Source organism: Ambystoma mexicanum, chromosome 9, assembly GCF_040938575.1.
Source record: "Ambystoma mexicanum isolate Mex_15411 chromosome 9, UKY_AmexF1_1, whole genome shotgun sequence".
NCBI classification, from domain to species: Eukaryota; Metazoa; Chordata; class Amphibia; order Caudata; family Ambystomatidae; genus Ambystoma; species Ambystoma mexicanum.
Genome location: NC_090931.1, coordinates 960,007,714 through 960,021,284, shown reverse-complemented (window position 1 = coordinate 960,021,284; position 13,571 = coordinate 960,007,714). Strand labels below are relative to the sequence as shown.

General features: G+C 44.5%; 1 protein-coding gene across 2 annotated transcripts in view; it reads right to left on the bottom strand.

Moving 5' to 3' along the window:
* PHOSPHO2 (phosphatase, orphan 2) overlaps window positions 1–13,571 on the bottom strand; it is an 86,563-nt gene that overhangs the window by 66,790 nt on the left and 6,202 nt on the right. Inside the window, exon 1 of one of the 2 annotated variants that reach the window (XM_069616168.1) lies at window positions 2,504–2,632. The exons of the other annotated variant lie outside the window; for it this stretch is intronic. The gene's annotated coding sequence lies outside the window, so the exon portion shown is untranslated. Of the gene's footprint in view, window positions 1–2,503; window positions 2,633–13,571 lie in introns of those variants that run through there. 2 annotated transcript variants of the gene reach the window in all.

Below are 13,571 nucleotides of genomic sequence, written 5' to 3'. Positions count from 1 at the left end.
CATGTGCTGCATGTTCATTACTAAGCTTCGATCTGGTTATCTGGGAGTCTGGTGATTAAATCCAAAAACTCTCAATGGCTATATGTTTGCAGGCGATCAGCCATAGTGTTACTGTTATGAATATCTTGTGGCAAGGTAAATCCCAACTGATATGAAGCCGATTTTGCTCCCCATAAAGTATTCAACACTAATCCCGAACGAAGAATCTCACCTCAGTTAAATCGAGATCACTAATGAAATCGACAACATCAATATCCGAAGACACTATGTCCCCCAAGCTTAGTACCGCCATACAGATGTTTAATATGCTCGATCTATTCAAGTCATACTTTGAATATGGATGTTCTCAACATTTTATTAAGAGGTGATGATAACTCCTATACTTAATCCGTTTATCATTTGGTGCCACATGCATATTTCCATTCAACAAGACTGATGGCGAGGCATCAGCTTTGTGACGTAACAGCCCGTTGGTAGAATAAGATGTTGCCTTACTGTGTTCCTTCGTGCGCATAGTCAAAGGTAAGGGTGGGCTTTTCAAAAGGGGATTATACAATGGAACTGGCAGTTGCTTTGCAAGGTTCGTCACCTTAGCGTTTGTCATGTCATGGTTTGTGTATACATAGTGGGCCAAAGATTTGTATCTCCTCACACATTTGTTCAATTGTCGGATATACAGATTTTCCAGCCACTATATCCAGTGACTCACTTAACAGGGTATTTTTTTGGCGGGTTTGTGGGAGCAATAACCTGTGTAAAGCTTTCCGATAATTCAATTTGAGAGGATAATGTTATAAAATCATCTAGAGGTTTGTATTTTAACTTACATACAGATGGTATTGACTGGGTTGGAGTGTTCAGAAGGTTTGTTTTGTTCACCTTCTGAAACGCTGCAGGAGCTATGTTGCCTATGGTTTTTACTGGCAAAGTTAGGGCATTAATAAATTGCCTCGTTTTGGTTTTCCCCAATGTCTGACTTTTATATATTTTTCTCCTCTCCTGTAATTTCAGGTAAACCTTTTCTGAAGTATGAGTTTCTTGAGTGAAGATTTCTGTTTGTGTACTTGCAGTTGTCAGTGCAAGAGTCTTCTTGCTTTCGGGAGCACGTTAGCACGAGACTGGTGCATAGCCTTGCCACCAGCTGTGTCAAAAGGTCAGTTTGGTAATTTGACTTTTGGTCAAGAACCTCATACAATCTCGCGATTAAGGTGCTGTGTTCATTGCAGCAAGTGTATTGTTCAGTGCAAGAGTTTCAGGTGGTGAATAATGGGGGGGGGGTTGTTGTTCACCAACAGCCATTGTATTAAAGTTGGGCCGCCTTGGCGTGGGTTCAATAAAGGAAAGTGAGCGAGTAGATTAGTGATGTATGGAATGATCAAATATTGCAGGTGATTTCGATACATTATGTTCGTGATGCAAATCAGTGCCATTCACATGCGCGGTATGGTTTAGGGGAGTCACATGATAATCTGTGACCCGATCCACAACCATGTTGCTGTCAACTTCACAATTTGACTGCATTAAGTCACCGGACTTCGAGTGAATAAAAAGAATCTCCTGTAAGTTGGAACAATAACTATTCTCCATATTCATGAAGGCTATTGCATCAGCGCCTGCATGGCCCGTTACGGTTATTGCATTATATGCTTTGTGCAATTCTCGCTGAGCAGCAATTGTACAGAGTGGAAATTCTGCAGTTGGAAACTCAGAATCGGGTACCAATGATCCCAAAGCATCGGGGGTGAAATCTCAATTTAAGTAAACAGCCTCAATTGCCGACTCTGTTACAACCCCTGCAGAGTTCAGCACGATTTTTACAGGCATGTTAAGAGGTGGAATTGTCACAGAAGATTCTTGAACTACAGTGACAGCTAACAGATCTAACTTCACCCCCCCCCCCCATGTGCATCGCCTGTGTCACGACATTACTGCAGTAAACACGGATATCCGCTGCCATTAGTTGTGAACGCTGCTGTGATTTCAGGCAGCGTGTTTTAACTGCAGCGGTCGCTAAAGATTTTCGCAGCGATATGTTAGTAGGGGTGTTCCCACTTGTATCCTTATGCGGAGGCATACCAGATTTCAATGAGTAAAAACTTGGCATGACAAAAAAAAAACAAAAACAAAAAAAAAAAAGTAATTTGATCTAAAGTCTATATTTAACTGCACAATTCACGTTCAGTTACAAAACTAAATCCAAATGCAAATTTACCGCTCAACTGTCCTTTTTCTTTTTCGCATTTCATAGATTGACCGAGAGGGAAAACAGACGTTCGCTAATTAATATATTACAATGAAGGCCAGCCCCAGTCCCAGCATCCAGAGGCACACTTGTCAAACGCACTTGCCCAAATGTGCGCGCACCCCCGTGTTTTGTCGAATGCTGGGATAGGGGGCGTGGCTAGCAGTAGCTGAAAATAAGCAAAAAAGTATCTTATGTTACTCATTGAGTAATAAAGAAATATATACAGTTGCTCCAGGTGCCCTTAGTAGTTATTCATACCCCAGTAGAAGTCATAGTAAAGTCCAAGTGCAGAATTCAAATTCTGTAGCGGGAAGAGCAGCAGGTTCAGCGAGACAGCAGCACACTTGTCAAACACACTTGCCCAAATGCGCGCGCCCCGGTGTTTTGTAGAATGCTGGGATAGGGGGAGTGGCAAGCAGTAGCAGTAGCCCAGTAGAAGTCCAAGTAAAGTCCAAGTCCAAGTGCAGAATTCAAATTCTGTAGAACGAACAGCAGCGGGTCCAGCGAGACAGCGGCACACTTGTCAAACACACTTGCCCAAACGCCAAATCAATAAATATGAAGAAAAAAAAAAAAAAAAAAAAAATCACAAAACGAAAATTGAAACCGACACCACAAGTGATCAATTGACTGACAATAGTATTAATGATATTGTTACCAAGGTTGTGCCTTATTCCAATCTAAGATTAATATGCCTAATAGCTGTAAAACACTGGGTGATGCATACTCTGTATTTTATGGGGTAGAATGACTGGAGTGTTCTAAAACTGCCCAAGTGACCATTAGATCATGAAATACAACGGGCTTTAGATCCTTTATGTATAATCCAACAAGTTTACACTTGTTAACTCTCCATAGATGTGTTTCTACTACAGGAAACCTGGCTAATGAAAAAATTATATATAGATGGTTATGCGGTCCTAAAAAGGAAAGCACAGAAAAATCCTAGTGGACGACCTTATGTTGGGTTGGTCACTTGTGTTGCCATGCATCTGAATGCTACAGAATTTTTTGCTACTTATCAATCTCAATATGTTCTGGCAACTACCATTGAATGGAAGCATGAGGGGGGGAAAAAAACACATTAACACTATTGATAAATGTATAGAATCATTCGGGCAATGGGAAATCTGAATCGATAATCTCACATATAGATGTTTTGCTCGAGATGAACAAGTTACTTACCAACTGTAACATTCTTTCGATTGGATGTTCCTCCCACATATTCCTCATCTTATGATAATCGTATCTGTTAGGCAGAATCCTGTGCAGTTCCCTTGGGGACCACTGCAAGAAGATTAAGACTACAGGAGTAAGCAGTAAACCCAATTGGTAGCAGTCTGCACCACCCAGATTTACCTGGTAGCTGTGACTGAGCAGTCAGACTTCTCTCAAGAAGAGTAGGGCAGTATACAGGGGATACACAATATGGCTAAAAACACAGTAGAGCAAGCAAACACCGACCAGAGCTTGTTATCAAAATTATATCATTATTTATTTAACACACACTTTAAAAAAATACACTAGCACTATAAATCAAAGCAAGTTCAAACACAATCAGGAAAGTATACACACCTCCCTTAAGAATTATTAGACAAGTCTAAGTGAAAACACCACTTTTTGTCAAAACAGAGGTGAGCGCGTAACTTAGATGGCACTCCAAAATTAAGTAAAAGGGAGAGAAAAAGGCAGGTCATGAAAATAAAAAACAGTTCAACACTTTTAAAAGACCAAAACAAGTTAAAGAAGCCAGAGTCTACTGTAGAGCCAAAGTTCATAGGCCAGGCCCACTTTAAATGGAGCAAGGTGAAATGTGCCCAAGATCACACAGTTGAGAAATGCATTCAAGTCTTTGTAGAAATGTTCAAAAGAGGTTGGTTCAGAAGGTAAAGTTAGAAGGTCTGGGGGCCAACCCAGTTGGAAAGCCAAGGATTTAAGGGTCACCTTTAGCAAACGTAGAAAGGAAGGCCAGGTGGAACACAGTACCTTTAAAGTTGAGAATGCTCCAGCGGTGGCAGTTGTTCCTGGCAGCGGGTGCAGTTCGTGGTTTCGACCAGGGAAAGAGGATCTCATCGAGGAGGAAACTTGGAGTTGTTGCACTGCCCAGTGAAGAAACCAGCCGCGGAGTTAGTCGGTTAAAAGGTGCGTTCCTGTTATTCGCGGTCACAGTAGTGAAGCTTGGCTATCCGGCCGCCGGGTTGCTTGGCACGGGCGATCGACCAAGAGACGTCCTGGAAGGCGAAATGACGAACTGGTTGATCCCACCAGCTCAGAGGAAGAAGACTATTTCAGCAGATCTTCTCTCGTCGTCGGGAAAGTGGTGAGGTCGTTGCAGCAGGGCTCCACCAGTGGTGTCGTTGCAGATGGCTCAGCTTCTCCCCTCTTCAGATTGCTTAGGTCCTGTGGCGACTTCTCAAGTTCCAGTCCCAAAAGCCCTGCTTTTATGCAGAAAAACCCCCATTCAACAGCCTAGCTGTCACTCATACATGCTAAGTGGTGAGCCGGTCAGCTCACCACTGGGCCAATCAGGACAGAGTGCGACTTGAGTTGCTAAGGCAACGCAGTCCAGGGTGCCAATTACCCCAGCCACGCTTCCTGTGGAACCCAGAGAGAGTGGCACCAGTTGGAGGGCTTCTGTGGAGAAGCCCGCCAAAAAGTGGAACAAAGGGCCCGACCTTGGTTGGAGTTACAGAGACGGACACGAACGCCATTTTAGAAAAGAGTTCTGGCAAAAAGACCCCAACCAGTGGTTTTATATTAAATAAATAAACCGGCAGCATCTTTAACATGCCACCAAAAAGTGGGGCGTTTAAAATCAATGGGAAAATCCCATAGGAAATATTCCGGGGAATATTTTGCGTGGTAACCACTGCCACCAGCCAGAAACTCGACAAGGGGGGACTGGACAGTGCCCCCTTGGAAACAGACCCAGGGGCAATCGAATTAACCCCTTCCAGTACTTCCACAAAAGGATGGTTTGTACTGGTTCTGTTCACAATTTTGGACTAGTAAAGCCAATGGTGACTTTACATGCCCTGGGAGACAGTAGTCAGTCCCAGGGTATGGAGTCTATGTTTGGGGGTCACTATGAGACCCCTGTGTTACTGCACGGAGGGGGCTGTGTAACACCTTCACTAAAACAGATGATACCCTATGGAGTAAAAAGACCCCATAGCCCATAAGCACACAAAAAGTCAAAGACATACCTCAAATCATGCCTAAGAGTGGGAGGAAAAGAGTCTCACCCTTAGCAGGAGAAAAAAAACAATCCCCAAAAATCAAGCAGAGCTGCTGTTTGGGGACTCACTAGGTTTGGGAAAATAGCCTTATAAGAGAATTCTCCTTAACAGTATCCCTGCTTCAGAAACATTTTTCACCAGGGGGCGCTGTGTTCGAGACCGCAGATCGATGTCCCTCAAGGGCCGCCGTCGGGGGTCAACGTCATCCTCTGTATAAATGGCTCGAGCAGCGCCCGTTACCTCAGTTCTGTTTTTACGGTGTTCATGGTCGCATCAGTTGATCAGGCTTTAAGTCTTCAGGCTCTTAAGGAAGTCAGAGTGCAACTGGCGTAAACTGTACGGAGGGGTAGGATGGGAGAGTCGATGAGGAATACGTGGGAGGAAGATCCAATCAAAAGAACGTTACAGTTGGCAAGTAACTTGTTCTTCGAATGTATTGTGTCCTCCCACGTATTCCTCATTTTATGATAGACTCCCATAGCAGTGGTAATTTTGGAGGTGGGAGTACTAGGATTTTTAATTATGGACTGAATGAAGGACAGCTTTTGCAAATAGTCCTCCTTGGTATGAAGTAGAGTCCAAGCAGTAATGTTTTACAAAGGTGTGCATTGACGACCAGGTGGCCGCAGCACAAATATCCTGCACCGGGACACCCCTCTGAAGGGCCGTGGAAGTTGCCATGCCTCTGGTTGAATGAGCCCTTAATCCATCTGGAGGCTCTTTCCCAGCTAGTTTATAGCATTGAGAGATTGCTCGAATTATCCATCTGGAGAGAGTTTGTTTAGATACTGCAAGGCCCAATTTGTGCCCAGTATATCCAACGAATAGTTGGTCACATTGTCGGGGATTTGCCAATCTGAAAATATAGAAACTGAGAGCCCTTTTTGGGTCCAGTCTGTGTAATCTTTTCTCTACCTTACTAGCGTGAGGTGGAGGATAACAGGAAGGTAAGAATCTATTGTGACCGTTGAAAATCAGACACTATTCTAGGCAAGAATGATGGCTTGACTTTAAAAATAATCTTGACCCTATGGAAAATAGTGTGAGGAGGCTTACAAGACAGTGCCTGCAACTCACTTACCTTGCGGGCTGATGTTATAGCCACTAACATAATTGTTTTAAGAGTAAGATGTTATAGCCACTAACAGATTTGTTTTAAGAGTAAGCAGTCTTAACGGACAAGAACGCAAATGCTCAAAAGTAGCACACATGAGAAATTTTAAGACTAGATTTAAATCCCAGATGGGCAGCTGAAAAGGTGTCAGAGGGTATACATTTGTCAACCCTTTCGGGAATTGTATTACTAAAGGCATTTTAAAATAGGACACCTCTTTCGAGGAGTGCTTAATTATAGATAGCGCTGCCAAGTATCCTTTTATCGTTCCAATTTGGAGCCCCAAATTGGCTAAGTGTAAGAGAAAAGAAAGTACTGTTGAGTATTACAAAGAAATGGATCCACATTCTTATCCCTGCACCAGTTACTGAACTTGTTCCAATGACACCAATACAGGGATTTTGTTGCTGGCCTTCTGGCCGAAAGCAAAATCTCCATTACTTAATCCGGGAGGTCCCAATCCTTATATTTTAGCCTCTCAGAAACCATGCGTGAAGGCGGAGTGTCTTGACCTCTGGATGGAGAACCCAGCCTTCCTCTTGCGAGAGAAGATCCTCTCTTTGCGGAAGACGTATTGGAGGGCAGGTGGACATGTCCAGAAGGTCCGGGTACCACGTCCTGCTGGCCCAATCCGGGGCAATTAGAATCATGGTTTTCCTGAACTTTCTCAACCTCCTGATTAAATGAGGAATCACGGGGACTGGAGGAAACACATAAAGGAGTGGAAATATCCAGTCACTACGAACGCGTCCCCTAGAGCTCCTCTTGGGGAAATTCCCTTCAGCAATACAGTTTGCACTTCCGGTCGGCCCCGGTCGCGAACAGATCCACTTAAGGGGTTCTCCAAAGGGCGAAGATCTCTTGAAAGACTTCCTGAGCTAGCTCCCATTCGTGGGATACTGTGCTCTGCCTGCTCAGAGCGTCTGCCGCAGAGTTTAGCTCTCCAGCAAGGTGAACTGCCGATAGAGAGATTCCTTATTGCATTGCCCAGAACCAGAGCTGCATTGCCTCTCTGCACAGTGGAAGTGATCCCACGCCTCCTCTTTTGTTGAGGTAGTACATGGCCACTGTGTTGTCCGTCATTATCAGGAAATGCTTTCCTTGTACTGAGGGCAGAAAAGCCTTCAGTGCTAGTCTGATTGCTCTCATCTCCAAAAGGTTGATGTGTAGTTTGGACTCCGCTGGAGACCAACGACTGCTGATTGTCAGATCGTTGGTGTGGGCTTTGCACCCCGTGAGTGAGGCATCCGTCACTACCGTTATTTCTGGCCATGGTTGCCAAAAAGGTTCCCCCTTGAGGATATTCTCCTTGCAAGCCATCATAGGAGATCTTGAGCCACTTTGGTCAGGACTTGTAGAAGGTCTGACATCTCCCCTGAAAACTGGGACCATTGAATCCTGAGGGCCCATTGAAGAGATCTCATCCTCAATCTGGCCTCTGGCACCAGAAAAATGCAGGATGCCATGGGGCCTATAAACCATAGAAAGTCGAATGCCGGTGGATGTTGGGCATTTTGAAATTTCGTTACCATCTGCAGAATGTTGTGAGCTCTCTCCTCGGAAGGCGAGGCTTTCCCTGAGGAAGTGGCCAGGATCACTCCGATGAATTTGAGTGTTTGGCTAGGAATCATTTGTGACTTCTTGTAATTGGGGGAGAAGTCCAGACTGTAAGAAGTGGCAGGTCAAGGCCAGATGTTCCTGGGCTCGTCGTGATGAACTCTCCGTGATTAGCCAATCGTCCAGATAAGGGTAGACGTGAATCCCCCTTCTTCTGATACTCGCTGCCACCACCGCCATCAGTATGGTGAAAACCCTCGGGTGGAGGAGGTTAGCCCAAATGGTAGAACCCGAAACTGATAATGAGAACCACCAATTGTGAACCTCAGGTACTTTGTGTTTGAGATGGATTGGCACATGAAAGTAAGCATCCTGAAGGTCCAAAGAAACCAGCCAGTCCTGAGGTTGAAGAGCCTGAAGGATCTGAGAAAGGGTCACCATCTTGAACTTGTCCTTCCTGAGGAACTTGTTCAGGCTTCTCAAGTCCAAGATGGATCTCAATCCTCTGTCCTTTTTGGGGATGAGAAAATATGGGGGGTGGACAGGGGTGGGGTGGAGGCAGGGGTATGAGTACCAGCCCTTGTTCCTCTCCGCTACAGGTACCTGTTCTATTGCACCTTTCTCTCGCAGGGTTAAAATCTCCTGCACAAGGAGCAGGTCGGGAGTCTTTACAGAGTTGGCTCCCGGTGGATGATTTTGAGGTCTTTGAAGAAAAGGAAGACAGTAACCATGGGTCACTATCTCTAGTACCCAGGTATCTGACGTAATGCCCCGCCATTCGTCCAGATACCGAGTGATTCTGCCTCACACCGGGGTTTTGTGGGTTAAGACCTCAAAGTGGCTTTGCAGCGGCTGCAGCAGTGGCTTAGGAGGTAGGAGCCTCTGCTGTGGCTGATCTAGCACCTCTCCCTTTTCAACCACAAAAGGGTTTTCTCTGTTGGCCTCTGACTGGCCTGCCCTCTCCCTTTTCCAAAAGAGGAATAGAAGCGAAGAGGGCGACTCTTCCAGGAAGATGAGCCTGCGTAAGAGTGTTGCTGAGGTTGTTTTATAGCGGTGCCGCGTGATTTTGCTGCCGCTTTCGAGGTCTGCAGCTTCTCCAAGCTCTCGTCCGCCTTGCTGCCAAAAAACCTCAAGCCGTCAAAAGGCATATTAAGTAATCTAGACTGCACATCAGGTGCAAAGACAGATTTCCTTAGCCATGCAAATCTGCGCAAGACTGTGCTAGATGCCATGGACCTGCTTATACTATCCGCAGTGTCCAATCCTGACTGAAGGCATTCCTCCATAGCCTCTTTACCATCCTTCACTATATCCAGGAAACCATCCCGTTCTTCACCTTCCGGGATGCGTTAAGACGCTGATGACATGCAGTCCCACAGGGTATAGGTAAATCTTGCTAATGTGCAAATGACAGTCGATTTTAGGGCCATGCTGCCCAAAGTAAAAGCTTTCCGGCCCAAGCATAAACTTCTTTATCGTCCCTGTCTGGTGATATTGATGGGTAAACTGATTGCCTAGTGGAGGTTGCAGCTTGCACCACTAGACTTTCAGGAGATGGATGTTTGGATAAATATTCTGGATCCGACAAGGCTCGTCTATATTCTGGTACCAGTTTCTTATTTACTACTGCAATCGAATTTGGAGTATTCCAATTTGCCATTACTCTTTTTTGTAGTGCCTTGTGGAATGGGAGAACATGATCTTTTAAAGGACCCTCACTAAGGATGTCAGTCATGTCATCCTGGTCAAAATCCGGGGAAGCTGCTTTCCAACCCATAAAATCAATGACCCTTCCCATAAGATTTCTATAACTGGCATCAGCATGATCTGTAGGACCTGGACTTTCAGAATCAACATCAGGTGAAGTGTCTAAGCCACTTGCATTTTGGAGACAGTCATAAAGGTCTGTTATTTTAGACTGTGGGTCCACGAGTTCTTCAGGAACTTCCCTGGCTCCAAATCTAACTCCAGCTGGAGTGACATCCTCTTCAGAGGAATGTTCTTCATATATAGAAAACATGGCTCTAAAAAATTCCTGTCTTGGTTGTGGGTGGCAAGTTTCTTTCAGGCAAAGAAGGTGGAATTTGCATAGGTATGTATAATGGCGTTGACTTGGGTCTTGGTATCAAAGATGGCCTCGATAAAGGCGTCAAAGGCGTTGATAGGGTAGGCGCTGGTTTCGACAGTGTCGAAGGAAGCTTCGATACAGCTAATGGTGTCGACATCATTTTTGTCATCGGTCTTGACGTTATGGTCGTCGACGGTGTCGAGTCAAGTTTTGGTTTAGACTTCGACGTCGATTCCGTTAGCCCTGATTTATGCACCGGAGGCTTAGACTTAGTGCGAGGCGTCGGGGAACTTTCCTGCGAAGACACTCTCGACTCTTTTTCCAACCCTTGCGTGTTTGTATCTTGATTTTCCTCTGTCACTTTTAGAGTGTGTAGAGGCATGAGCACCACGTGGCCACTTCGAGGGGGTCTGGGCCGCTTTCTCGAATATTTTCAGCATCCAAGCCCTGAAGGCCTCCCATTTTTCTGGGGAATCGTGCTTTGAAGGGTAAGTAACTTTCCTCTCAGAAGAGGACGAGGAGGAAGAAGACCTATGACGTCGCTTTTGTGACTTTCCGATCTTGACCACCTTGACTCGTGATGAGATTTTCTACTGGATTCATCCGAATCCTTTTGTCTTTTCTAAGACCTATATTTTTCCTCCCCCATCGCCAGCTTAACTCTGCGTTCCCCAAGAGACTTATTTGACAGGGCCTGACAGGACCCGCACTCATCAACCCAATGGTCTGGGCTGAGACACCAGAGGCAATTCCGATGGGGGTCGGTTATAGACATCTTCCTGCCACACTTCAGACATTTTTTGAATCCTGTCTTGGGTGTGGAGGGAGTTGAAGACGAAGACATTGTCGAAGAAATTCTTGATGAGTCGTTCGTAACACGAAGCAATTGTGTCAGAAAAATTAACTAAGGTAACGGGCGCTGCGCAAGCCATTTATACAGCGGATGACGTCGACGCCGGCCCTCGAGGGACATCGACTCCGCGGTCTCGAACACAGCGCCCCCTGGTGAAAAAAAAAATTCCGAAGCAGCTGAAGCTGGGATACGATTATCATAAGAGGAGGAATACGTGGGAGGACAATCCATTTGAAATGGACAAGTAGGTATTTGAATTGTCAATATTTTATAGTGGGCGATTTAAACTATCGACACCCGCTCTTTCCTAACAAGCAGGTTTCTAACTGAGGATTATTTATAGAAAATGAATGATCACGATATGTAGGACGAGTTGTCAAATGATTCAAATCCTTGGTTAACATTCACAACAAGTGTTTCAAATGATTAATGTGAAAGAAAATGATTTCTTTTATACATCGTCAAATGGCACCCAATTTCATGGATTTACTTTGTACTAACTAACCAATGATTTCGGATTTGTAAATGTTAAAATTGTAGATTAATCCTTAATAATTAGAGTTATGTTGTGACTGAATTTTCACTTAATAATGGAATAGCTACTCTCAAGAACGAATAATGGGCGATTTTCTATCCAATAATGCTGGAAAAAGTTAAATGGACTGGTAACGGTCTTCTTAAATATAATAACTCTTTATTGGAGCTATTAAGGAAAATTTGCCTAAATGTAATAACATAATACAGGCTTTCATTGAAAATACTTAAAAGAAGATTGTTTTAAGTACTAAAATGCATAATGTCTTACACAGAGCTTCCAACTACGACACGCCTAATCATAATTCTGAAACGAAGGAGATGAAATGGCGCACTGGATCCGTGCACTTCACCACACTAATCAGACGTTTAGACGTCCTTTTTTCTAGTGTTGCTACAGCTTCACCTGCACTGAACAAAGCCATAATGGCGCTGGCCCAAACATTCTACCATCGCCAACGTCCAGTTTCAAAGGCCCACCTCGCGGCATCCACAGCAATGAGCCCCATAGGATTTCAATTAGGCCCCAATTAATTCTGCTAAACACCATTCTCAGAATGGGCTCTCTACAACAGACCACATGTCCCATGGTGCTGAGCGCTGGAGCGCTCTGCATTTCCACTCCATTAGAGAGCCTGCTGCTGCAAAAAGTGGTGAACGCCCCCCAAAACAATTCACGGCAAGGACTACAGGGCAGGTTTTGCTGCCAACTCCACACACATCACAGACCTCAGGGGGGCAATATCCTCCATACCTCCACGGCCATGGGGACAAACAGCTGCTGGCCTCCCTGTTCCCTGCCAAATCCGCCCCAGGACTATTTTCATCTCCTTCATCAGGATTTCTCTGCTCTTCCTGCTGCATCCAATTCAGGATCACCATGAACTGCACTTCACCATGGACCATTTTGCTGCACTGTGCTCTGGATTCAAATTCCGCCAACTCGTCGCCACATGAAGTATTCGCGTGGTCTTAAGGTAAGTAATGAATGAATGAAGCAGGAACCACTGCAGACCAGGATAGTACTAAAGAAATGCTTCTTTATTAAGTCTTGGTTACAGGTATAGCTCAGATGTAGAAGAGTGGTAAGTAAGCATCCTTCAGGTTCCTCTGTCTCTCTCCACATGTACCAACAGTCACTTCAGGAACTCTCAGCACACTACGTTCCACATGCATCATACCATTCCATTCATTACATGCAGCCTCTCAGCTCACAGAATGGTTTTATTTTTATGAAAAAACGTGGACCGACTTCTTTGTAACATTTATGGGATAGGAGAAACTTGGAGGACTTGACTGTATGAGAGGTACATGATTGTGTATTCATTCACCAACATGGTGGTATAAAAGGGCCCGTTTGAAAAACATTTCAAGGCACTCTTTTAGTTCACTGTCCACTGCTGCCAGCAACATAATACATGTTCTATAATGCAAAATAGCATAAGCATACTGAAGGTGGAGAGCTCTGTAACTGCACTGAATTGTGGTATAATACGTAATCCTTACTTTTGCTTTTAAAAAGCTTCAAAATAAATAAGAACATTCAAACTGGTGAATAGCAGGTGTCGACATTCGTGGTTGCATGAAAGATCTTATATTGGAAAAGGGGGAGCTCTTTTGATTGGGCTTGTCCTTGATATACCAATGAACAAAAGAACTACATTTAAGAGATGCAAGAAAGCACTGAAGGTTTTGATAACACACAAGAAACAACTAGTTGGATATTCAATGAGCTTTGTTCGGCACAAGGGAACGAGAAAGCGAAAAATACTGATTTCAATTCATCACTTAAAGTCTTTGGAGCCGCTGGGTGCTAAGGAGAATCTGCAGAGAAAAAAAAAGTCCACGGGAGTGGTGGAAGTACAGAAAATGTGTCAATTTAGCAGGGACAGAGAGCTTTTTTTAAAGTAAGAATTGTTAAAATACTGAGTGAGTTCTTGCACCTATTTTGGGAATGCCCT